Here is a 25,410-nt window from a genome sequence, read left to right as displayed (position 1 = left end):
GTCCTTTACAGATGACTTTATGTTACAATGAATGACCCAACTTTATCTCTGAGTTTAAAAGGTTCCATTTTTCTACCTATCAAAATGCCACAGTACCATACATTCTCCTCTGAGAGGGAGCAGAACTGTCTTCCCAACACCCTTGCTCAGGAAGAACAGCATCATTTTCTCTGTGGTATTGAGGGAATAGTAGATTAAGTGACTTTCTCAAGGACACAGGAAATCTGTGGTAAAGCAGAAAAAGGAATCCCAGTATCATGAAACTCTAGACAGCAGTGTTAATCACCAGACCACCAAAGCTCAGGCCTGAGGCACACTCTGCTGAGGGAAAAAAAAATCAAACTAAATGCTTCAAACAGAAACTGGTGGGACTTCCAATCCCTCCTTTACTTTCCAACAGAGCTGCATGAGACATTGTGAATTGTCTGCAAGAACAAATTGTTACTGCAAAAACAAAAGCTCTAAAAGACCCACAATAATGGGTTTTACAGGGGACAGCAAGGAGAGGACTTGGTGGACAGCACAGTGGGCCAGCTTTCACATGTGTTGTCATACAGTGCCTGTGTCAGTGAGAAACCATATAAAAGCCAAAAAAAATACAGCTGCAAATCCCTCTAATTGGGCTTGCAATTCAAGCTGGCAGACCACAAAGACAAAAAAATGAACCTGAAAGTCTAAGATGTCTTTATTTAATAGCCTGTGTTATCTGTGGCTGTGGAGCAGGTGGGAGAGGAGACACCTGGACTCTTGTGCAGTTTCCAGCAGTGACAAGAGAGGCAGTCATGGAGTCACTGAGTACAGCACCAGCCGGGGACTGTGCCTGCACACCACACCTCCCCCTCTCCCATCACACCTGGATGCCTGGGTAGGATGGACAAAGCCCAAGTTATTTTGGTTAGTACCATTAAGTCAGGATAAGGTGGAAACAAAAAATGTAGAAGCTGTTCAGTCCCACTAAGGCACAGGACAAGTGAGAAACAAGAGGCTGTCCTAAGTTTGGTTGGGCAAGATTAGTCCATTTTTGACCAGTCATGTATTGAATGTGGATTTTGGGAAAAGTCATAACAGGAGTTGGGAAAATATGCTCTCATTAGTGCTCCAGTTTCTTCTTTCCTGGAAGATTTGCCCCCATATATGCAGCATCATTCTGGAATTAATTTGTCTAACTGATATTTCAGTGCAAGAACATTTCCAGATGAACCCTGATTAGGATTTCACAACCCCATGCACCACACACACACACACACACACACACACTCCAAACTCCAGCTCTGCCCCCATTCTGTTTTCTTTGAAAATAAACTTCTAAAGTGGACACTCTGATTCAGCAGGACAATGAGTAGTTAAATTGGACATACTCTCTGGAAAGAGAGGATTATACCCTTGGGTGGTCAAACTGATATATTTCAGGGTGAAATTCAACAGTCCTAGGGAAATATAGATAAAAGAAAAAGACAATGCTGAAACACTTAAGTTTGACAGTGTTTTTACTCCTTTACAAGAAAATGAATTAGAGACCAATCCAAATATCAGCAAGTTAAATAATACTATCCCTTTCTCACCAAAAAAGTTTGATGAAATCACAGTGAGAGATATGGTCAAAAGGTTTACTGAAATTCATGTCACTCCTGTAACACTGTCACCTGGAAAATTAAACAGCATTTGTGTTTAAAGTGTTAAAAGGTAATATAATAAAATCTCAAAACTATTCATTTCAGTTTCAGTCACACAATATGAAGTAACAGATTTACCTGTGCTTCAGTGTTTAGCTGTGGCAGGTAAAATCCAAGGGGGAAAAATGCTTTGGTCTCAACGTGGGCAAATACCGTGAAGAAAAGGTTTTACGTCTGATTCCAAATCAAATTTCATAGTTAGATCTTTTCTTTGGTCGTTTTGATCATAAATGTAGGGATAAAAGATCTCAAACTCCATGGATTTATTTGAATTTTTAAGCTTGGCATGGTTTCTGATGGTCAGCTGCCGCGCTCCCGCCCCAGATCCCTGATCTCAGCCCCGGCTAGCTCTCTTCCTGGGGCGAGAGGGGCGATGGAGGCACCCTCCGCCGCTCCCAGCTGGGGTTTGGAGAGTGCCTTTGTGGGTTCCGGGCAGCGCTGGCAAGCCTCGTGGTGATAAATGAAGAGCGGATCCTGCTGGGGGCTAAGTCCAAGTTTATTGTGGCCAACGGGGCCAAATATCCTAGAACGGTGCCAGCCAACAGGAACGAGCACAAGGTGCTTGCACTGGCTTATAAACTGTAAGGGAGGGGAAGACCGGTAACCAATGGGGATAGGGATAGGGGGTGGCCCCGGGATGGGGTGATACAACGTGGTCTAATGGGGGAAGGATATGGGGGGAGCCCCAGGTCCTTGCCCAATCACCCGGTGCCCTGAGTAGAAGCTTCTGGATGGATGGGAAGGAACACCGAGTGACAGACAAGGCACCTGGGAGGGGTAAAGGGAAAGACTGCGCCTCTTCCAGGGTGATGGATAGATACTGGAAAGGCAGGAAGGGAGGCCAAGGCAGGAAAACTGAGGATAAACCAAGTTGTACATGGGGGTACAAAGGAATAAACCAATACCTAATACAGGGATAATAAAACATACAAATAACGCAACTCCACAGTCACCAGCACCAGATGTTCCTGAAGACTGTCTTATTTATTTTTAACTCTGTTGATAGTAGCCATCTGCTTCCAAAATATCTCATCTAAAGAATGACTGTAATGTATATTTAATAAATAACTGGTAATGAGCTGATCAGAACAACTTTATAATTGAGTAAGCATTTATAAATCCTTTCTTTTCTTTTGCTTACATAATAAGATTTTAAATATTTGGGGTTTGCATACCACAGTTTTCTAGTGTGATATGAGGGCCTTTTTGATATGAAGTAAATTTACTTTTCTTTACACTTTTCATCAATCCTTAACAAAAGGTTTTGAACCAAAAAAAAATCAGTTGAATATACCTTAAAAATAGGGTCATAAGTGTATTCTGAACAAAAATTTTGTCCAGTACAGACAAAATGGCAGCTCAATCTTGTAAAAGGCAAAAATGGAGCAGAGAGAAAAAGAATCAAGTTATACTTTGGTATATTTGCTTTCTAATTTTCCCCTGTGCTCATTGATACATTTTTGAGTTTCACTTATTTTATTAATGATAAAGTAAGCCACTCTTAATAACAAATGTTCCTGTTCAAAACAATACTGGAAGTTTGTGAAATTTCTAACATAAATCTTAATCAGGACACCTGATCCCAATTTTCCCTCTTGATTACAAAGATCCTTTTGCCTTTGATGACTTTGATTCTTAGGGATTTTGGCCAGTACACCTCCTGGTTAAAAATCGATAATCTGTGATTTATAGTTGAATGCTAGCACCAATTTTGAAAACATAAATGTTCTTTTCTTCAGGATTGCTCTGAAAAATCCCTTGAGAAGAGAAGAGCTGTCTGGCCCTTCCATTTCCAGCCTGAGCAGGAAGTTCAGGGGTACAAGAAAGCTAGAATAATACCAAAATATTTTTGCAAAGTTAAGAGAGGATCTGGAGTGAAATCAATTTTATGCTGTCTTCTTTTTCTTTTTTTAATTAGGCGTATAATGCTCATGAGCAGATGATTTCATCCCTGTGCTTTGGTCACATCTTAAGGTTTCCACAAAGACCTCCTCTGTAATGAGAACATGACTTAATCTTTTCTGTCTTTATGTTCTGCGGAGCACAGAAATGCCGTGTCGATTTATTGTACCCTGAGAAGACCACCGAGAAGCTGGATTTGGGAGACACAGCCAATGTCTGAACTCCCAAGTGTGCTGGGTTAGCCACCCAAGCCACAGCACCCATGTCAGCTTCTCCTCCTTCTGGGCCCGTCCTCGTCTCTTGGCCCCAGTCCTGCTGCTTTTAGTCATGTGGAGAGTATGGATTTTGCTAGATATGCAATACAGAGGCAGAAAGGCACTTTGTATGTCACAATTATTTTTAAACACCATACTGCTCCATATTTAGCTATGTATGACCATAAGATAGATAAAAAAAACCACAAACAGTGAAACTACTAAGGTGCATAGCATCTCTCTTTTGTCTCTAGAGTAGTCAATGTCTAAGAGCATTGGTTTGTTGGGTTTTTTATTATTTTTCCTCAGAAAGACCTTTCGGCTGACCTCAAATTTAATTTTCTAACTAATTTTGTGGGTTTTATCTTCAGTCTTAAGCAAGGACAAAACCATTCAAACTCCAGTGTTGTCTTTGAATTATGTAGATTGACAGATTTTTCAGGCTGTTTTCCTGCCTCAGCATGAAGGAAAACAGGAGAATGAATAGTGGTGAAGTTGAATTTCGAGGGGCGGGGGTGGGGCTGGGGGCACAACTTACCAGCTCTGTACTGTATGAAGACAGAACAGTATGGAGTGAAATCAAGGGTAGACTTGTACACAAACAGTAGCACAGTGCCAAACAAGGAATTTCTCAATGTGACATTTCTCTTTGCAAAGCTGGCTCTTAGAAGAGCTCTGCATGTGGCTCATTAAAATTACAGTCCAGAAACAGAGTAAGACACACATTGAATAAAGATCTCCACAGACATGGAGTTTCAGGGAAAACCAGGTTGCTTTGTTATAATCTGATGGTTCAATGTTGAAAACCATAGTCTCAGTAGTATTCCTGTGTTTCAATAGCACGATGGAGGCCTCAGGACTGCCTGAAGATGAATCAACTCTGCAGACTCATCGAAAACCTTGCCATTCCAAATATTCACTCCGTCTCCACCCTTTTGCCTCAGTATGGCTAAGCATGCATATTGCTCTCCTTTTTTCCCATGAAAGGGCGTGTGAGGCCAATTGCACATGATACTGTGATTTTTCTGTAAAGAAAAAGGGAGGATTTTTTTACTCGTAACATGACAGTAGAACACTAAATTTTTCAAAAGCTAACAAATTTTAAGATCTGAGAGTAACAGCTAGCCAGACCTCTTTCATAACATAAATAGGTCATCTACAAACTCATGGTCTGCACTTGATCTGGATGATACTTTCTAGGAAGTAATCAAAGGTGAAATCTTGATTCTGACTTCTCATAGACTTGAGCAGCTAGTAGGGAGGGAGAACCGAGTTGCATAAGTTTTTAGTTTGATTTTCTTCAATTCAGTGCAACGTCTATCCTTATAGTTTATGAACATAAATGTGCACAATAAAATAATAAATGCTCTACAACACTGTTCTTTAAAAAAAATAACATTTCCTTACTATTAACATAAAACAGTTGTTCCAAAAAGTCCAGTGTTGTCCTCCCTTCTGCTGTCCTTCTGTCCTCCTTTTTCAGGCAGCAGCCCCCTTCCTTAGCTTCATCTGGATTTTATCTGTGTAAAGAGCAGCACTATCTCCTCCTGTGGACTGAAATAAATATGAAATGGACTGAAATAAATACATCAGGATAACTCATTAAGAAAACAAGTCAAAGGGATTTTTCTCTCTGTAGTGTGAGAGATGTTGACAGCAGCTAACCTTACAGGCAAGCTTGTTGCATCTATGTAAACCTGTTCTCTTTCAGTTTTTTGGGACATGTTGCCAGAGAATTTTGGCAGAGTCCACATTTGCCACTGCTGATCCCTTTTAATGAGGTTTGTGGGTCATTTGAAAGCTGCAAAGTGAGACTTTGCTTTTTGTGTTTTGCCAATTTCATTATGCTTTGGCTGGTAGTTAAGGGTCATTTCCAAAAGTCCAATAGACATTTTTTATTAGGTTTGTATAGAAGTAGAGCTAATATTCTTTTCCTGGAAGATTTCCATATTCTCTGTGACTAATGCAACCTCTATTGTTTTTTTGACAAGAGTAAAAATAGACAATTTTTTTATTCTACGAGGAGTGAAGCTGTCAGCTACCAGAAGAATAGACTTCCAGTGTTTACCTTTCCACTCAGTCCTATGACTACATAGAGGCAACACAGACTTTTAATTGCTAGAATGAAAGAATATGCAAAATAGCATGCATGAACTGAAAAGTAAATAATTTGCATATTTATTCTTGTCAGTACACCTTTTCTTTGGTGGCATTTCACCATGGAAACAAGTAAAGATTACTTTAAGATGGCTATTAGCATGTTAGCCAAACAGTCACTTTTGGCTACTACTTGAAAGGTTGCTATGTCATCTAGATGCCCCTAAAGTGAATGCCAAAGGGATTCAGAGACCCTTGAGTGCCTGACTATTTATTGCTTTTAGGACTGACCTTATCTATGCATGTAGACAAAACTGCCAGTGGAACTAAAAGGGCCTTTTGGATGGGTACAGAATGAGGGATGGTGTTGTCTGGAACCAGTCATCTGCTCAATGCCTGATCTTAGGAACTGGCTTGAATGTCAGACAGATGTATTTGAGTGGGAAATCCCAGCTCCCTGATCCCAATATAGCCCTGCCAGGGGGATACTTTGTCCTTTTCACAGAAAAGGAGGGGGGGATTTTCGGGATACTAGGATCCTTATTTATACTTTAGGGTTTTGTGCCTGGAACTCTCCTTTCTTAGGAGAGGTGCAGACAGAAACAACTTCTTATTTATCTCCTGCATCTCACACCCATCCTCAGACTGTCCCTCACTTTGGCAACAGCACATGCAATGACCCTACCTGCAGGACAGAATACTTTGATTTACCACTCAGCTGGACTAGCTGGGATATACATTTTACTTTTCTTGAAATAAATTGTGGTTTTGCTATGTGTGTCTTTAGTGGACCAGATGCATTATTCATAAGATGAAGCAGGGCAGAAAGAGTGTGATATTCTTTATTTACATGCCAGTGAGAGTAGAATTATTGTAAGGATATGACCCTAGCAATTGCTGAATATGCATGGAAAATGGAGGGTCAGAAGGTTTTCCTTTTCCATTGTTTCCCTACCACAGTAGCACAAATCCAGCATTTATAGTCCTTTCAAGCATCTGTAATGTGGCCCAACCATTTCCTTCTCATTTGGATGGATTGTTGCTAGAAAAGTTTGTGTGGCACGTGCCAACTCATGCCATTACAGACAGACTTTCTCTGCATGCTCTGGACCTCCTGGGGGTTGGTAGCCTCTATTCCTTTTGCCAGCCTCTGCAGTGGTCTGTTTCCACCACTCAAGGTCAGTTCCACAGGAAGAAAAACTTTTCATCAGTTACTTTCACCTTCAGAAAGTTTTTCTCAGTGAAGATTTCTACAATTCTCAAAGATCTTCTATGCTATCCTTCAACTGGAAGGAGGATAGCCTAGAACCTTAGAACCTTGTGCTCCTTACACTATCAACAGCTTTCTGAGGGGTAATTTGCACTATTTTTCCAACTTGGATGATTGATTGAACCAAATTTGTACCATTGTCCTTTTCTTGGTCTTAATCACTTTACATGGAGTCTTCTCCTTCCAGCTCCAGGACATAATATATGTTGCTTAGGAGCTCATTGGTAGCAAGGGGAAGGATCTTTCTGCTCTGAGCAGAGCCAAGAGTCCAGTCTCTCGCTTGTGAATCAGCCAAGCCTGTCAGCTCACGGTTGGATGCTAAATGAACATCCATGTCCAAAGCCTAAGGACAGGACTGTGGCTTTTCACCTATCAGTGTGCAATGCTAAGCACCAGCCCCTGCTCACATTCCTGGATAGCTCACTGCTTGATGAACTCTTCACCAGATTTCTGTGCACAAATCTGCCTTCAGACACAACCCCATGAGCACAGGCTGGGAAGTTTGTCTGACCAGACATACAAACTCTGACAAGACCAGCCTGCCATGCATGAGTGCTGCAGCTGGAATTGCTGCCCTGCACCACTGCCTGCGGCACTGAGCCCCCGCAGTTCATTAGGAGGGAGCATTCTGTCTTCCTCAGGCACTGAAAGAGTAAAGTTGGAGCACATTAGAAGTTTCCAAGGGTCCAAATACAGACTTTGCTGGTGGTTCTTACAAGTATAACATTCCTATATATAGTCTCATATATGCATCCCACATGCTGTGCTTCAGCAATATTATAATTTAATAACAAAACCTCATTATTCCACGATTCATTTAAATGCCTTTAGAATATGTCTTGATTTTTTCAGTTAATAATATTTTTTTCTCAGTGTCAGCAGGTAATATGTGCATTTTTAATAGCTCAAATTAACCACTTTTTAAGATATAAATGTTACTGAACATATTATTTTAGCTCAATAGATCATGTAAAATAGATCTGTAAAATAATTTTTATATTAAAAATTAAGTACATAATTACATTAATTTTTAAAATCTAATTTTTCATAGACATTTGTCCAAAACTAGTGTGTAAATTATTAAACTAGTATTGAATTAAAATGAAAGTTATTTTGTGTATCATTGTCTTAATGTCGATATTGTTACAAAATCTAAAATGTTACAGAAACATTGTTAAAATTTTCTTAAATTGATTGACTTATCAAGGTTAGAAGCTCTCTGTGTCTACCTCATGCTGTTTCAACACTCCAGAAGTTCCAGTACACTGTGAAAGTAAGAAGCAAAACTCTACTGAGCATAGTGGCCTCCTGTGGGGATTAGAAATGTCTTGGTTGTCACCTCTTTTTTTTTACTTCTGACTACCCACCTCTTTTTTTTACTTCTGACTACCCAGCTCTCTGCAATATATTTATAGTATTAAGCTATGACAGTCTCTTGGGTACTCATTTTCAATGTGTCCATGTTTGTTTCTCATATTTTAAAGTGAATACTATTTTGACAACATTTAGTTGTAGCTGGCAGGATAGTTTGACTCCTATGGCAGAATGTGAAATAAGACTTGCCATCAGAGAGTCTGGAATCCAGTGGTTTGATCCTCTGATTATTTGCTTTGTAAACAGAGGAAGCAATGCATCCAGATCCAGATTTTCTTTTTTTTTTTTTTTTTTGTAATAGAACAGAAAAGTGGTGAAAGAATACATTTAATGAACTCAGTGGAAGAGACAGATATCCATGCCAGGTGTTGTGTTAATATTCCATACTTTCTGCTGAGAAATCGTATTTGTATTGGCACATTATTAGTGCACTCTCATCTCTTTGGGACCATTAACTTTCTGTCAACTCTGCAGGATGGACCTGTCCTACCTGCATATGATGAATCAGGGTCCTGTACAAACTTCAGACCTTATGATTCAGGTTTCTCTTCTGCAAAATGAGAATAATGACACTTTTTGCTTCTAAATGGTGTTGCATGGGTAAATAAATTCCAGAATGAGAGATAAGAAAAAAAATGCAGCTATAAGTAGAAAGGGATAAGCTGATTACATAGGTGATGCCTCAGGTTTTAGCTTTTATATTTTTCAAATTCTGTACTGCTTTTGTGTGTAGTTCTGAGCTTCATATTAGGTGATAGTAAGTTCTCTTCACAGAGTAGATAGACAATACAATTCCTTCTCTAGCTGGGGACCAAGGACAAATGATTCAAATTTCAGGCCTAAGAGCATAAACAATGGTGGACTGAAGAGAGAAAAACAAGAAGGATGGGACTTCATAACCTAAATCTATAACTGGAGAATTAACTCCAATATGCAAATGGACCAGAACATATAAAAGTGTGAGGATCCTGTGACCAGTCATAGATTTTATGACCATTTTGGGTTCATCTTAGGTGTAGCCCTGGCTGGGTTCTTGTGCTGCTCAAGGTGTGTCCAGTGAGGCCTTCTTATGAATACCTGCTTTATTCTTTAGCTCTGTCTAGTCTCTGTTCTAGGTCACCCTTCATAAGGCATCATAGGAATAGATGTAGGATATCCATTTGGCTCTAAATAAATATGACAGAGTTTGAATATATTTTAATTTAAATAATACAGTAGTTTGGCTGAAACTTTTTGACAAAATATTAAATAAAATGGTTTTAAAGCAATTCAATTTGCATCAACTTTCCAAAAAAGAACCACACATATTTCAGAGTGGCTGGTTTCACAAAGACATTTATGCACTCACCCTAATATCAGCACAGAGTCCTAGTGTCTTTCAAGAATGTATAGATAGTGCCCCTTACCTGTTTCTATTAAAATGGTTTCTATTAAAAAATCAGCTTTGTTTGTGTCAATGAAAGATTTTATCCTACTTTCAAGTGTATATCTAAAAGGTATTCAAAATATTGAATGGTTAAAACTACATCCAGACCAAAGTTTTTGCAGCATATAAGTCAGAGAAATAAAGAGTTCTCAGAATCATCACTGTAGATCTGATGACTTACTGATGTCAGGGGTTTAAGTAATTACATTATTAACAATGTTTATGTGTGGACCCCATCTCTGAACTGTGCTATGCTCAATACATTACAGCAATGTGTCTTTTTACTTGTCTGAGTAGGAGAAATTTTATTGTGTTTCAGGCACTATCAGAGTTACAACACTGGACTGTCAGCTCACAAGGTCTGTAATGTAGATATGAAATTACACCCCTCTGAGTAAGGAAATAAAAATAATTTTCAGAAAGCAGAGAGCAGAAAGCAGAGATATGTCTACTTCAAGCACCTCTGATTCTTTCATGGCTGTAACACTTAAGTGTCTCTGGACCATTAACACAATTTCTGATTGATTTTATTTGCTAATTTGTGCTCTTAATAGACCAAATCTAACTGTTTAAAAAAATACAGGAAGAAAGGCACTGAAAAATCTGAAATAAAAAGTGGGTTAAAGTTGATCTTGCCAGCCTTCACTAGTTAGAAAAATGTTATTGCTTTAAGTTGAAACATATCCCATTGGTTTTAGAACATTTTTATGAATGACCACAAGTGTAGTTTGAGCTTTTTATGAGAACTGATGACTCATTTATAAGTCTTTTCTGTTTTCTAGATCTATTGAATTTTTGAGAGCTTGTTCTGTAACAATAATTATTTTTAGATGCTTGTTCTACTAGATGCTTACTTCATTGTCCTTGGTTGTTAGAAATGTTTTAATAAGAAAGCTAAATAAAAAATCCCTATTGGGAACACTTAGAGCTCAGGATTTATTTTATTCACAAGTAAATGTGAGATAATCCTCTTTTTTGCAAAGAAAACTAAAGCATAGGGATGGCAAATGAAGATAGTGGCACAGTAAGATCTAGACCACAGGAGTTTCTAATTTGTACTGTGTCTATTCAACTTGGCACTATAAAATGAACTTTTCCATTATTCCTGTTTATCTCAGAAAATCACATGCTATTTTTTCAGTTTCCTTTCAAGGATCAGTGTCATGCAGTGATTGCTATTGACATGGGTAGCCCCATGTCCAGGTTAACACCACAGGATCACAATTTATAACAGCTTCAATTAGAAGCTACTTAAAATCAAGTCTATTTAAAATGAGAAAGGGTCTAGCAAATCAAGCCAAAAATAAGCTGCAACTACCTCAACTGTTATTATTTGATGGGGCATAGAGAATAGGAAAAGGAACAATACTATGTTTACTGTTCAGCTCTGGGCACTTGAGCTGCTTAGATATATGAGGAGTGTAGAACATTTACATAAGCAGTGAAGAAAGAAGGGACCTGCGTAAGGCAGAAGAGTAAGACAGATCAGCAATACTGTGGGTCAGCCTTTACAGATTCCAGTGTGCTCTGCCTCAGGCAGAATAATAATAGTGGTCTGAATAATAGCTAGATTTGTTCTCTTTGAGCCTGTCATATATGCCATGTGCCCCTTCTGGCCTTAATGTTAACACACATTTACCAATATCCTACTGCATGCTAAAACTTGAAACTGAAGACGAGATGCTATCTACTATTCTTCAAATACATTAGAAGAAATACTGCAGAGATAGGGAAGTTAAAGAATGTCCCACTTCCTACATTTATAATTTTTCCATACCACCTAAAGAGATTTCTGTTATCCAGTTACCTTAAAATAATACTTATTTTAAGTTAGCTTAAGGTAACAGTTAAATGAAGTCATTGTGTTCAAAATAGATTACACATTTATAGGAGCTTGTTGAATACATATGTGAATGGTAAAGAAAGGACAGTAAACTGTGTTTTGAGAGGATGTACTGGTTGGTACTTCTTCCCTGTGTCTAGCTAAAGTGCTTCCAGGAAGGTGATAATGATGACACAATTTTTTAAGCAGGAGACATAACCTGGAGCAGTGTCAGTTGGAAGGTCTCTGTTGGAAAACCCTGAGAACTTCTCATTAGGGCAGCCTTTCAGGAGTTTGTCCTTTGAATATTGGCTGTGCAATGGTGATGGAAGTTAACTTTGCAGCATTGGCCCCCTGAAGTCTTTGAAGTCCAAGCTTTGAAACCTCATCTTCAGACTAATCTTTTGCCTTTCTAACCAAATGTTACCCTCACTATGCTCCCAGCTGAAGTAAGGATACCTTCACTTTGCCGAGTGTCCTTTTTGTTTGATTAACTGCTATCAAGTGGTCTAGGCTAAGTAATAAATATCTCCTTATATTTGTAAGGAATAAACTTTCTTTTTTTTTTCTTCACACCAGCATATTAGCATTTTTTTGCATGTTTTAATTTGAAAGTTTTGTCTTTTATTGTACTTTGTATTTGCTTAGCTGCTCTAGTGAATTTCCTTTTTGAATTAGGTGACATGAAAATTTTCTCTTCACTTTCATGCATAATAATAAATTCAGTAAGTGTTGTCAACAAACAAGTTTTGGCATCTATCTATACATAGATACATAACATAATAATAGCCTATTTAAAGACTATACAGAATAATATAATAAGCAGTAAAAAATTAAAGTATCTTTTCTAATTCCTTATTTGGGGTTTAATATATTAAAATTTGGTATGCTATATTTCTTCCATACATATCTCTGGATTCCTTTTGGCTGTCAAGAAGAACTCTGAATTGATAAGTAATTTATGTGAAATGTCATTATTATATTCTAGTTCATAAAACATTAATAAGCATAGAAAGATATGGTACCAACTCTATGTAAACACCTTTGTTTGTTACTTTATTCTCCCTTTTACCACCACTGTTTTGTTCAGGGAATGCCTGGTAATACTTGTTTTTAAGGTAATGTAAGACACTAGAATCCAAAGGTGGTCTGAGCTACTTGAAATACTGTAAAAAATAAAATAATGACAAAATGCAACTGGCTAATGCATATTCCTAAACACCAAAGATCTTCAGCTGCACTTATTTGCAACTATTTCATGCTTTCCAGGTGCTCAGTTTCCTAAAATTACTTAAAGAAGTAGCCATTCATTGGAAACTTCCTTGCTTAATCAATAAATAGCAGTACCCGTATCTATTATTTACTGGAAGCTTGACATGAAGCCAAAATCTGCAAAGCCAGTTATTTTTCACCTCATACTGTAGTCATCCTTCCCAAGCCTGAGAAAAGCCTCAAGAATCTCAGCCCCAGCCCCACTAGGTAATTTAGGAAACACTATTTACTTTTAAAGAAAAATAGTGCTTATAGATTATAGCTTATATTTGAAAAGTGCTGCCCCTGCCTTCAGTCCTTAGTAGTGAAATCCGTAGCTGTGAAGCCATATTTTCTGTCTAAAAATGCAGAATACTTTCCAGTTCAGCAATAACAATTTTCAAAGTGTGTGGTTAGCAGTTTTATAGTGTGACATTTTAATCGTTTGTGCATTGAAAAAATAAGTACAATACATTGCTTGGTATTTGATTAACAAAAGAAATGTGGGAATAAGCTGAGCAGAAGTGTTCGGTTTTTGCTTTCTGTCTCTAGAAAGGGACAAGGGTAAGGGTGTCAGAGGCTGTAATGTCCATTAAGCAAGTCACACTCTGCAAAGTGGAAATTCACTACCAGAAGACTTACATGAATGTTTACCACCTAAATGTGGATATTTTCAGCTCATTACATGACCACTTCGAAAAGGACAAACCACAGAATATGAAAACATGCAGCTCACCGCACCGCAGGCTGTACTCTGGGCTGCCCTTAGGATCCATATAATTTCCTGTTCATGTATTTCTATAGCAGGCTGGGGCTGTTCAGTGGAGTGTACAGGAGATAAAACCTTATTTCCAGTCTTTTCATTTTACACTAGATATGTGCAGATAAACATCTGGCACTGGTTTGTGGCACACAGATATCCAGGACTCAAAAGAGCATTGACAAAATGAGAAACTCATGGCACACTACAAGCAAGGACTTCTCTGCTTTCTCCTGCTGCAGAATTTCAGCTCAGTTATTGGACTGTGCTGTGACTGCCCCTTTCTCTCCTGCCTGCAGAGCCTTGGCCACAATCAGCACCCTCTTGTGTAGCTCTGCAAATATCTGCAAATGTCACTGGTTACTGGGTAAATACAGCCCCTTTTCATTTGTCCCTGGTTCCCTTAGGGACAAACAAACAAAAAGAAGAGTACTTTTTCTCATGATGCATAATAAAATTATGGAACTTTGCCACAGGATGTTGTGGGGACTAAAATTAGAATTTTTTTTAAAATTCTATTAGATAAATGCATGAGGCAAGAGTACAGAAGTGACCATTAAGCAGAATTGTCTACATAAGAATTTACCTCACAAAGTTCCTAAGCTGAGGATATCTTGGAGAATATATTGCCCTCGGCCTCAAGTATTCATTGTTTTCGGAAACAGGATTCTGAACAAGATAAACCTTTGGCATAAATCTGTATAGTATTTATGTTTTTCTGCTTTTGTCATTTTTAATGTCTTAAGAAAATAGTTTAACTAGTGCCAGTGTTAAAGTATGTACAGTCTCTCAGTATGTTTCTTATTTACTTTCTCCTTTAACCCACAGACTTATTTCCCAAGGTAATGAAGCAATAGAAAATGTAACTAAAATGTCAACTTGTTTCATAAAATTGTTCTCAGATTACCACAGTGGATGTTTTTAGTCTAACAGAAGATGGAAGCCATTTTGCTGAACCAGAACAGTTTCACAGGGTGTGTAACAAGAGCACAGCTTGCAACACCTTTTAACCAAAATAAATACTCCATTGCTCTTTAGGAAAAATCACTGCTTTTTAAAAATTGCTAAATATTGAACTGTTTTATACTTACACCACCTCATTCCATCAAGAATCTACAGGAACTGATCTGGGACTTGTTTGCACAGACTGCCCAGAGAAGGTTGTCCATAGTGCAATTGGCTAAAGACTTATGAACTGTGGTTAAAGGTGTAGATCCTTATTCAGCACTAATCAACTTCACTATCTCCAGCTGGGTCAGATGGCTGAAGATAAGATCTGAAATTTAAATGAAAACAGAGGCATTGAAGTTATATATTTTAAACATTTCTTATTTGTCAATTGCTTGCTTTCAAAGGTCATGTTTTTCCCTCTTTAAATTAACTGCTGCTCTTGATCTTGGAAATTCTTAGTAACTTAACTGCTTGTGACGAAAGCTGGAATGAAGTCATAGAAATCCAAATGAAGGTAATGAAAGTAGAATCAGGCCTGTAACTTCATTCTTATGTTGTATTTGAATATTTTATTTCTTCCTACTCTCTCTTTAAGTGCCCTGCACTAGCCTTTTTCCATACAAATATTGTATTCCCTCTAACATCAGTAGAAATTGTGCATATGACCTATGGAAGTTAACTATGTAATTTCAACTGGCAGTATTTGCACAGTAGAGCTGTATTCACAGATGGGAAAATAGTTCTTTTGTTAAGTACTTAATTCATCTAGAAAACACCTAATCCAAATCACCCCCAGGAGGCATATACAGTATGTACTGTCTACTCTGTGACTATGCATTTCAAAAAAAGCTTCTCAAAGTAGTTCTTCCATTAAATATGATCTCTCTCAATTTCACAGCATTAAAGTAAACTGCTTTTGAAGGAAATAAGTTAGGGTTTTGCTAAAACACGGCTAAGAGAGTTCTATGTATAAAGATAATGATGTGCTGAGAGAATGTGCTGAATGCTTTTGCTTGAACATGTAGACATAAGATAAATGGTCAGATGGCCACAGAGAAAAGGAAAGCTGTAAACAAAGTGTGAAAAGGAAAGTAAATTCTGTGATGTAAATAAGGTAAAGCAAACTATGCAGGACTAGTTTATTCAGAGAAATTGCAAAATAGAGCTGGAATCAATGTGGGTGGGTGTATTTTTCGGGCAAATCTCCATAAACCTGTAAACTTTCATCATCACTTGTTAACAAAATGTCTTGTCAGCCAACAGCAGAGGAGAAACAACCTCCATCTTATCAATGCCTACCACCTCTTTCAAATAAATAGTTGTTGAAGATATCTTGAATGTCTTGAGCTGAACCACACTACCTCAAGCCAAAGTCTACCAATGGCGCATTCATTAAAATGTTTAAGCTCTCTAAATCCTCCTGCAGTTAAAACCAGGAAGGTATATTTGCAGTCACAGCCTGAGAAGAGGGTTGTAAATGCTCCTAAATCTTCTAAGAACTAACTAACATCTAAGTACCAACTAAAAAGCTAAGTACCTTCTCTGTACAGCATCCTGTGTCCTTTAAACTTCTGGAAAACCTGAAATTTTGGTAAGTGAAGGCAGAAATTTAGTGTATTTTGGATCATGTCTTCACAAAAGAAAGAAAAGGCTAAGAAAATAAGCTCATAAGATGAATACTATAAAATTCACAATAAAACCACTAGATAATGAAGACAATAGATACAACTTTCATGTTAAATATGAAAACAGGAAAGACACAGGGAATGACACATTTCAGTTTCTGAGTTATTCTTGCAGCAATTCAGTTGTTGTCAGTTTGAGGGATCTGATATGATTGTGCCAGCCCTGAATTTTCAATTTTTTTTTCTTTAGCCTAATAAATATTTTGTCAGTGCCTTTTGATTTTTTGAATTGTGCTTACACTAAAGAGACCAATTTATATGTTTACATACTGCACTGATAGCTGGAAGAAGATGGTAGTCCTGGGAGTTCCTTTTCACCTGTCATGAAAGACAAAGAAATATCTAGCCCTACCTAATATCATGAAGAGAAGGAGAAAGCCAGAAAAGAATAACAGGAGGGGAAGGGGAAAGGAGAAAATTAAAGGGAGTGGGTAGGGGAATGAAAAATTCTACAGTTGCTTTAAAGCCAGGTGATTACTGACACTAATAAATTACCTCATCTATGAAAATTACGTATGTTTTAGAAGAAGGTGATTATATATTCATGGGTTCCTTTGAAACTTGGAGATCCCCAACTTATGAATAATTACCCTGATCCTTGGCAGCAAATTCACAGAGCTCTGTGGTGCTGTATAACACTTGAGGATGTGGTCCTCTATCACCAAATCATAACAGCCATGCATTAAAGCCTAGATGAGCATATTCAGTGGTAATCAAGCTGAAGGTGAGGTCATTAATTGCATTCTTGAAATGTAATAGTTTGATACTCCTATATCCGTTGTTCCTTATCTGAATCACAGGAAACAAAAATCCTGTTACACAATCAACAGGAACCATTACAAAGAACTAAATGGATTCTCTGGAAAAAAAAATGTTTTGCATGTGAAATGTAGACTCTCATCAGTTTTACTTCCACAGTCATAACCCATGTAGGTAGTCACAAACTGATAACAGTACTTTCAAGTGGACATAATATCAGAGACCACATTATTTGGGAAAAAAGAAAGTAAGAAGCTCTATTTCATTTAAGTGATGACTGATAAAAAGCAGTTCATTTGAAACCTGTTTTTACTGGCTGTGTCATGCTATTTCTTTCAATGCCATTTTCGTCTGTAAAAATATTTTCTCAACCATAGCAGCTGGCTGTCTTGTAAGTATTAAACATGTCCACAGCACAAAATTGAATGGTTTTGAGCATTTTAGGGTTGTTGTGTGTAGACATCCACATAATAGGTAAACAGTTTCAAAGAAATCTTATAGGGTCCAAGTCCTGTAAATCCTTAATTTTTGTAAGGATCACTAGTTTTGTCTCTAAAAAACATCACAGGCTGGATGTCCAGTGTGTGTGTGTGTATAGCTGTCTATTCTGATTTCTTTAGAAGAGTCCTGTCAGAGTTGAATGCAGTGCAATTGTTGTGCATGTGGGGTGTGACAATTCCTGGAATGAAAAAGTTTCAAGGCAAAGGTTTGTTTATGCAGAAAATTGTTACAGTAATTTTTTGAATATTTTTCTACTTTTCAAATAAGAAATCAGTGGGAATTTAGTACAGGAATACGATATAGGCCTAAGCCAAATATTAAAAAAATCAGATGCCTACAGCAAACTCTTAATGATATGGAGGCACACAAATTTAAGCATTTTGCTAATTTACAATGGATTTGGCTATGATCACCCAATGTGAGAACCCTCAGGCCAGTATGTTTTCACAAGTATATTCAAAAAATGTCTTCAGAAACTCTGCATACTACTTCATATTTGAAATCTTAAACTCACCATGAAGTACAATGACATTCTTTCTATAATTTAACAGCTTAATTATGAATAGAAATTAAATTTTATATTTATTTAATAATCCCTGTAAAATTCATAGACAGTATTCGGAGAAGAGACAAGTTCTTAGACCTGACACATGTATTGATGGGTTGTCAGAGCACAGTTGTATTTGAGCACTTCCTCTTTAGCATTATGAGTCTTGTGCTCTTCAAGGCATAATGGTCCTGCTTTAGCCATTATGGAATAGAAAATAAGGAATAAAAACACATTTGACCCATCTTAGCCAATATTTCTGTGAACTAAACTTTTACTTTGAAGAGGATTTGTAGGCTTGTAATCCTGCAGACTGAGGAGGGAATAGAAGCCCTGTTTTCTAGTCTCATGTGATGGTGTTCCAAAGAAAATTAAACCCAGGTAAATCAGTTTCCTATAACTAAGTGTCAGCTAATTCATGAGGAAATATCTAACAGAGTGAGAAACACCTGAACTGCTTACTGTGTTTGTGGCCATGAATCATATTATCTTTCTTCCTGATTTCCTTTTATAGATTTAAACTTTGGCATCTTTGAGATTCTTGTCCTAAAAGACTATTATTAAAAATATCCCTTTACTTCATTTATATAAGAGATACAATCTTGAGACACAATGAATAGCTTTTATACTATAGAGGAATATCTTGTAGAAATAAAACAGTAAACCTTTTGTAGCTTGACAAATACAATCTATAGGAAGGCAAGGTCAACGTTCTGTAGTCAATATTATGTATACAGTTTAGTTTGGCACTGCTAGTTCTCTGTGCAAATGGCAAGATTTGGCTGAAAAGTACTTTTTTTTTTTTTGGTTTTAGGTTGGCTACTTTAACAGTAGTTAGGATTTCAACAATCATCTGTAAAATCATTAATCATATAACAGCTCCTGCCATGGCCTATTGGGAAATATTAGTGAAATGACAGTATTAATGCCATTAATACAGAATTGTTCTAGTGCCCAGGGTAAAGGAAATAGTAAACCACAGTAGGAAAGCTGTACCCGCAACTTGTAAACCTAGAGTAATATCCTTGTAGAAGAGGTGAACTGAGAGGGCTAATTCTGGCAAATTTATTTGAGTGACTCACATTCTTTCCTTGTTAAGAAAAGCAAACAAAGAAAAAAAAAATTCTACCTTTTATAAATGCAGTAAAACAGGGTTAAGAGCTGCTCCTCCATATCTCCCATGGTACTAAGGTATACAATGACCCATCTATGAGATATCTTAAAATCAGAAATTCCTTCATATTAGCAATATTTTTCTGTTTTCCCAGAGTATAAAAGTAGAGAGATGAATTATGCCAAATCACACAGAATGTCATTATTTTTAGCTCTGATTCAACAGAAGATTTACAGAGAGATTAGTGGTCACCAAAGAAGTATTTGCATCTGTTGTTTATGTTATGACATCTGAGATCAAAGTTAGGCTTTAAACTTTAACTTTCTATTTTGCAAGTGGATAATGAAACTGGAAATAAAGCTGAAGATGTAAGGAGGGAAAAGTGATGGAGCATTAAAAACACTGTAGTGAGTTTTGAAATGAAGGGGATGTGTAGGATGAAGCCCAGAGGTTACATCCACCAGCCTTCTGAGCACTCTGTTCCTCATTGCCCAGATTAAGTATACATCATGTGTGTGCCTGTGAATCATCCCAGGGATTGTGGAAACACTCCCTGTTTAAACCGAGGCTGGATTGGCCTCAGGCTTTGCTGAATGTCCAGCCTTTGCAGCACCATGTCCAGTGTGCTTAATTCTGCGTAGCCATGGTGATAAAACATTTCTGTGGCTGAAACTAACAAAGTTAATACTGAGTTGCAGTGGCAGAAACAAATCCAGTGAAAACACAGCAGTGGAACTAAGCCTCAATAGGGATTCTTTCCAAGAGGATGCTAAGATTTTTTAAGTAAATATAAACCTTTGAGTAGCTGATTTTAAGTAAATTGAGGGTCTCTGAAGAGATAATTGATGTGCATACCTAAAGTCAAAGAAAGAACTACTAACTACCTTGTGAAAGGGTAGATTACCAACAGGCAGAAAACCAGGACAAAACCTCTACTTGAGCCACTTCCATTAATGAGATCATGATTAGGCCTTTTATACAGGTAGCTAAGAAAGAAAAAGAAGAAATATTACTATGGTTTAACTGCACAACTAAGAAAAGTATTAATGGTCAGGACATGCCGTCATAATCAGCTCGCTTGTAAAATACTGCACAGGTCAGTGCAGTAAAAGGCATTTCCATTTTTTCAGATTTTGGAGAGTTTAATGAAGTAATTTACTGGTTTCTCTTCAGTTCATATGGCCTGATCCTGTACTGAGATCTCTGTGAGAGCAGACCATGTAATAACAAATTCTCACAATTTCAACCATTTTACACATGTACCAATACAGTCATATATGCACTTGATAATATTGGTCTATACATGTTTGCAAAGGCTGGAAATGAGAAGTCCTTCCTCTTCTTCAAAGAACAGAAGTCATAAATTATATCAGTTTGTCTCTCTGAAGTTCCCTGTCTATGGTCTAAGTGTTGGGTTTATGTGTAGACTGACATTGTCATCTTGACATTATTTATGGCCCTTCTTGGGTACAGTTAAGTGAGTAGAAATTGAACAGAGACAAAATGTCATTAACTATGAAAACCAAACAAACTTACCAGAAGTGTTTTCTTTTTCTCAGCACTCATATACATATTACTGTTCGTATTACTTGGAAAGAGTGTAAATAAGGTAAAAAAGGTCTAAAGAAAAGGTTGACTTTAAGTTGGCATTGTCTTATAAAAATATTTCTAGTCACTGTGTGATTTTAGATTATTACAGAATGTTCTGTTCTCTTAACTGAACATCACATTAGATTTGTCTGGATAAAAATATTTGGATTATTTATTTATGTTGGAAAAACTGTATGAATTTAAATTTAATTTAACGAGCTAACTAATTTGTCCTTTAATGGTCTTAAAGTTCCATTAAATCTTAGAAGCAAATGCAATATTAAACAAAATTAGGAGGGCAGTTGAAATATTTAATTTAATCTGATTTTGGAAGTTAGCATAAAAAAATTATAGCTGTTATGTTGTATCATCAGTTCTGAGGTTCTGTTACAGGTCATTTTTATGGGAAATGACCTATTTCTAGCAGAAAGGCTGGCCTGCATTTTGAAATTCAATGTATTTATCTCACACAATTTTCTGAATAGAAACCATACTGTTTTATTTTTAAATAAGCCATAACTTCAAAACAATTTAAAATCATTCAAGAAACAATAAAACATTTTTTTGTGATTATATCTTATTTTGCATAAAACTATTCTGGAAGTTTATTTATAACAATTAAAATTTACTCAATTTTTAATTAAATTATCATAATTAAATAATAAATCCCTCCAGCACATGAAGGTGGTCTACAAGGGAGCTGGAGGGGGTTCTTCATAAGGAACTGTATTGATAGGACGAGGAATGGCTTTAAATTGGAAAAGGGATAGATTAGGTTGAATCTTAGGAAGAAATTCTTTATTGTGAGGGTGGTGAAGCTCTGGGACAGGTTGCCCAGAGAAGCTGTGGGTGCCCCATCTGTCTAAGTGTTCAAGGACAAGGATGGATGGAGCTCTGAGCAACCTGGCCTATTGAGAGGTGTCCCTGCCCATGGCAGCAGGGGTGGAACTGGATGGTCTTTAAGGTCCCTTCAAACCCAAAGCATTCTATGTTTCTGTGATTTGTTATTAAGCAATCCTTTTGCTCAGTTACTAAAGGGCAACTATTCACAGCACCCCAGGAATTATTAAGTTAATAAAACTCTTTGGTCATCTATTTCCTTCCTTGAAAGCTCAGGATTATTTCCTAAAGTATATCACTCCAACTGCTAAGTCTGCCATAGCTAATTATATACTGTATGTTCCATTTTTAGCATTCAGCTCACTCTTCTCAATAAAAGCTTTACAGTTCATGCACAAGTAGAACAGTCTTTAAGCATAAAAGAAATAAAATTAAATACCAATCTGATTAACTTTTCAGGTCTCAGAAAGCCAGTTTATATTAAAAATCCTTCTTACCACACTGGCTTTGTGAAGCATGTGCTAAAAGATGGGGATTATGAAGATCCATTGCAGCAAAAGATTCAAACATTCCTCAGCAGGTTCAGCTGATGTGCAATACAGTTTGTGCCAAGACTCTCTGCTGTTCTTAAACATGTCAGTGAAACACATCCACCACTGAGCTGTTCTTCATATTTGTGACTGGTCATTTCAGTCTTTTACATGTTACTAATAATTTTTCTGAAGCATCTTGACAATGAAAGGGCAAATGAGGCTGGTGTCATGTTTTAATCAGGCATGGAAGAATTCCATTCACATTTATGACAATATTTGTTTATTAACCAATACAAAACAGCACTGAAGTAAAAAACAACTGGTAGAAAATCTTTTTTTCTATCAGGAATTATGTGACACATAACTGCAGCTTTCTGATTTTGATAGTTCACACAGTGCTACATCCAGAAATGCGGTCTTAACATACTGTTTTCAGAAAGAAATTAAAGCTGCCTTATGAAGGAAAATTACTGGGACAGCCCATGTTTTAGTTTATTATTTCACAGGTGTATCAGAGACTTCTTGTCAGACAAGTTAGCAGCCTTGTGGAAAGCTCACAGAAGCCAGGAAACTGGAAGTTCAAACACCACTTGTTTTTTAGCCACTCCTTGTATTTCAATATACTTTATAGTTAGTTACTAAACAGGGACTCACACTCTTAATTTTAGCAGTGGATGAGTTATCAGTGTGAGCCTTCTTTTTACCTGATAAATTCATGGACCCATCTGTTGAACACAATTTTTTCTGGCAGGATGGAAACAGAAGCTACTTCTTAGGTATTACAGAGTTAACTGTCACATAACGTGAGTACACTGTCAGCACCAGGAAAGTGGGGAATGGATTAAACCCTTGTTTTGAGCTGTCTCAGGAATAATCAGCTCCAACCACCAGTAATCCCGAGTCCACATCCCTTCTGGATAACATAAGTAGAAGCAGGATTTTGTATGCATCATATTCACATATGATCTGATCTGCACTGAATGTCTCGGAGGTCAGACAAGATTAAAAAGTTAGTCTACTTTTCTCGTACATTTTTTTTAAATATTGAAAAATATATCTTTTAGGAATTTTGGTAGTCCAATTAGAGATATTTCTTTATACTTTCTGGAAAATCTGCTTTCACTCACAAAGGCAGGCAGTTCACCAGTGAAAAGCTGTGCAACCATCTTGGGTAAAGAGGGACATTGCAGTAACAAAGACTAAAACAGAATATGTTACCTTGCAGTAACAAAGACACACAAGAGTGTGCAGGAAAGGAAATAGAATCACATTTTCTAAACACTCAGCTGCCTGTTTAGATAAGGGATTTTCATCTAGAGCAGAGTTTTGTCGTACATTTGAGATTTTTTTATCTATTTCTTTCTGGTATGTAGAAGTACTAACTCTAAAAGTCATACAGATTAGTCAAGCTATAGCAGCTTGACTCACAATTGAGATCTATTCACAATTGCAACGGATTTGGGGATGACAATGAGGAAGCTGCTTTTATGCCATGACCTTCTCTCGTGTATAGCAATGGACTGCATGTCTGCTTGGAATATCACCTATTTGGGATGCCATGAAAGCAGAGATCTTGCTTCTGCCCAGCTGTGAAAGACCTGCTCTTGAATGGCAAAGAGTCAAAAAAGATAAGCTTCAAACAAACCCTCAACACCTGACCTTTCAGGAAGTTCAGTTCTCAACTGGAACTCTGCAGCTCATTTTACATAACCCTTTCTGTATTTTTCTTTTTAAGGAAAACATCTTTGTGGTGGCCTTGCAGTCCACTTGCAAAGAAAGAAATGAAGTCCTTTTTTCCTGATATTTGTCTTTACACTGATGAAAAGAAGAGTGATACTATTTCCACTGTTATCACACAGAAATCCATTAAACATTCTACACATTGTGAAGAAATTTATATCTCACCTTCCTTTTTCCTGCTGGGAATTTGTGGTAGCAGGGTAATTTATTTCAAGTGGAACAGAGGTATTTCTGTTTTAGTTTTCTTTTCATGTCTAGAAGTTATAAATTTAGTCCAAATATAATAATGGTTCAATAATCCCTATGCCAAACTTGCACTAATGTCAGCAGCATACTTTTCACAAGCAAATAATCTTGAATAGCATGTTAATAGGTTTACAGTAAGGAAAAGCCCCAATGTTTGGTTTTAGAGAAGATTAGAACTAGCCAGAAAAATAAAAAATAGAATAAAAGCATTCCTATGGCTTTGAGAAGACATTTTTACCTGTTCTGGAACTGAAAGTCAAAAAAGAAAGCCTCAAGAATGAAACCCTGGCCAGATTGTATGTACCTCCAACAAAACCTCCTTGACTTTAATATGTCAGAATTCCAGATTTCTGGTACCATCCTCTCCCCCTCAAAAAAGCTTACTTTGCCATCCCAAAACTGTTCTAAGCCTATATTATTTGACTTAATGGAAATTGAGAGCATGACATTACCTGAATGCATTTAATAGGATGCAGATGAGACAGGGATGCATTGGGGAATCAGGAGTTTCCTGACCTGTTGCCCCCAGGTCTCTTGTATGGCTCAGTTGGCTTTGGCACTCTTGGCCTCCCCTCATCTGATCAAACCTTCAGGCACAGCACAGAGCTAACCTGTTTCTCTCAGCATCAGTACCAGGTGTGGAAAACATTTGTCCTTAAAAAGAGAATGCCTGTTTCAGAACATTTATTTTTCAATTATTTGATATGGCTTATATTTAGATTTTCTGTGCTCTGGGCACAGGAGTTTGCCCAGAGGGCAAACTGAACCATTGGGGTTCAGTAACCAATACAGTTTCCATGGGTCCTCAAGGAGCAGCAGATATGACTTTGCCAGAGTCATAGTTACAGCATTTCTTTAATACCTGATAGGATTTTTTCTCTCTTTCCAGTACTGAAGAATTTGAATGTGCTGTAAAGTTTTGACTACAGGGCAGAAACATTATTGCCAGCTATTGGGCAGAATGTACAACTGTTAACGTTATTGCAATCTACAGCTCACTTAAACAGCTGCCAAGCTTTCCCTGGGATTCACAAACACTTTGTTCTCTACTATTATACTACAAAGTGTGATAGAT

General features: G+C 37.3%; 1 protein-coding gene and 1 long non-coding RNA gene across 2 annotated transcripts in view; one reads left to right on the top strand and one right to left on the bottom strand.

Moving 5' to 3' along the window:
• Positions 1–25,410, top strand: part of ANGPT1 (angiopoietin 1) — a 153,070-nt gene that overhangs the window by 32,701 nt on the left and 94,959 nt on the right. The window lies entirely within an intron of this gene.
• Positions 2,152–25,410, bottom strand: LOC146768448 (uncharacterized). The gene is made up of 3 exons (XR_014953023.1): positions 14,921–25,410; positions 5,237–5,383; positions 2,152–4,854 (listed from the first exon to the last, which is right to left on the bottom strand). It is a non-coding gene; the product is annotated as an uncharacterized LOC146768448 (long non-coding RNA).

The sequence above is a fragment of the Lonchura striata genome, chromosome 2, assembly GCF_050655825.1.
Source record: "Lonchura striata isolate lonStrDom1 chromosome 2, ASM5065582v1, whole genome shotgun sequence".
In the NCBI taxonomy this organism is placed as follows: Eukaryota; Metazoa; Chordata; class Aves; order Passeriformes; family Estrildidae; genus Lonchura; species Lonchura striata.
The sequence above is the reverse complement of the archived record's forward strand: the minus strand, read 5'-3'. Positions and strand labels throughout refer to the sequence as shown.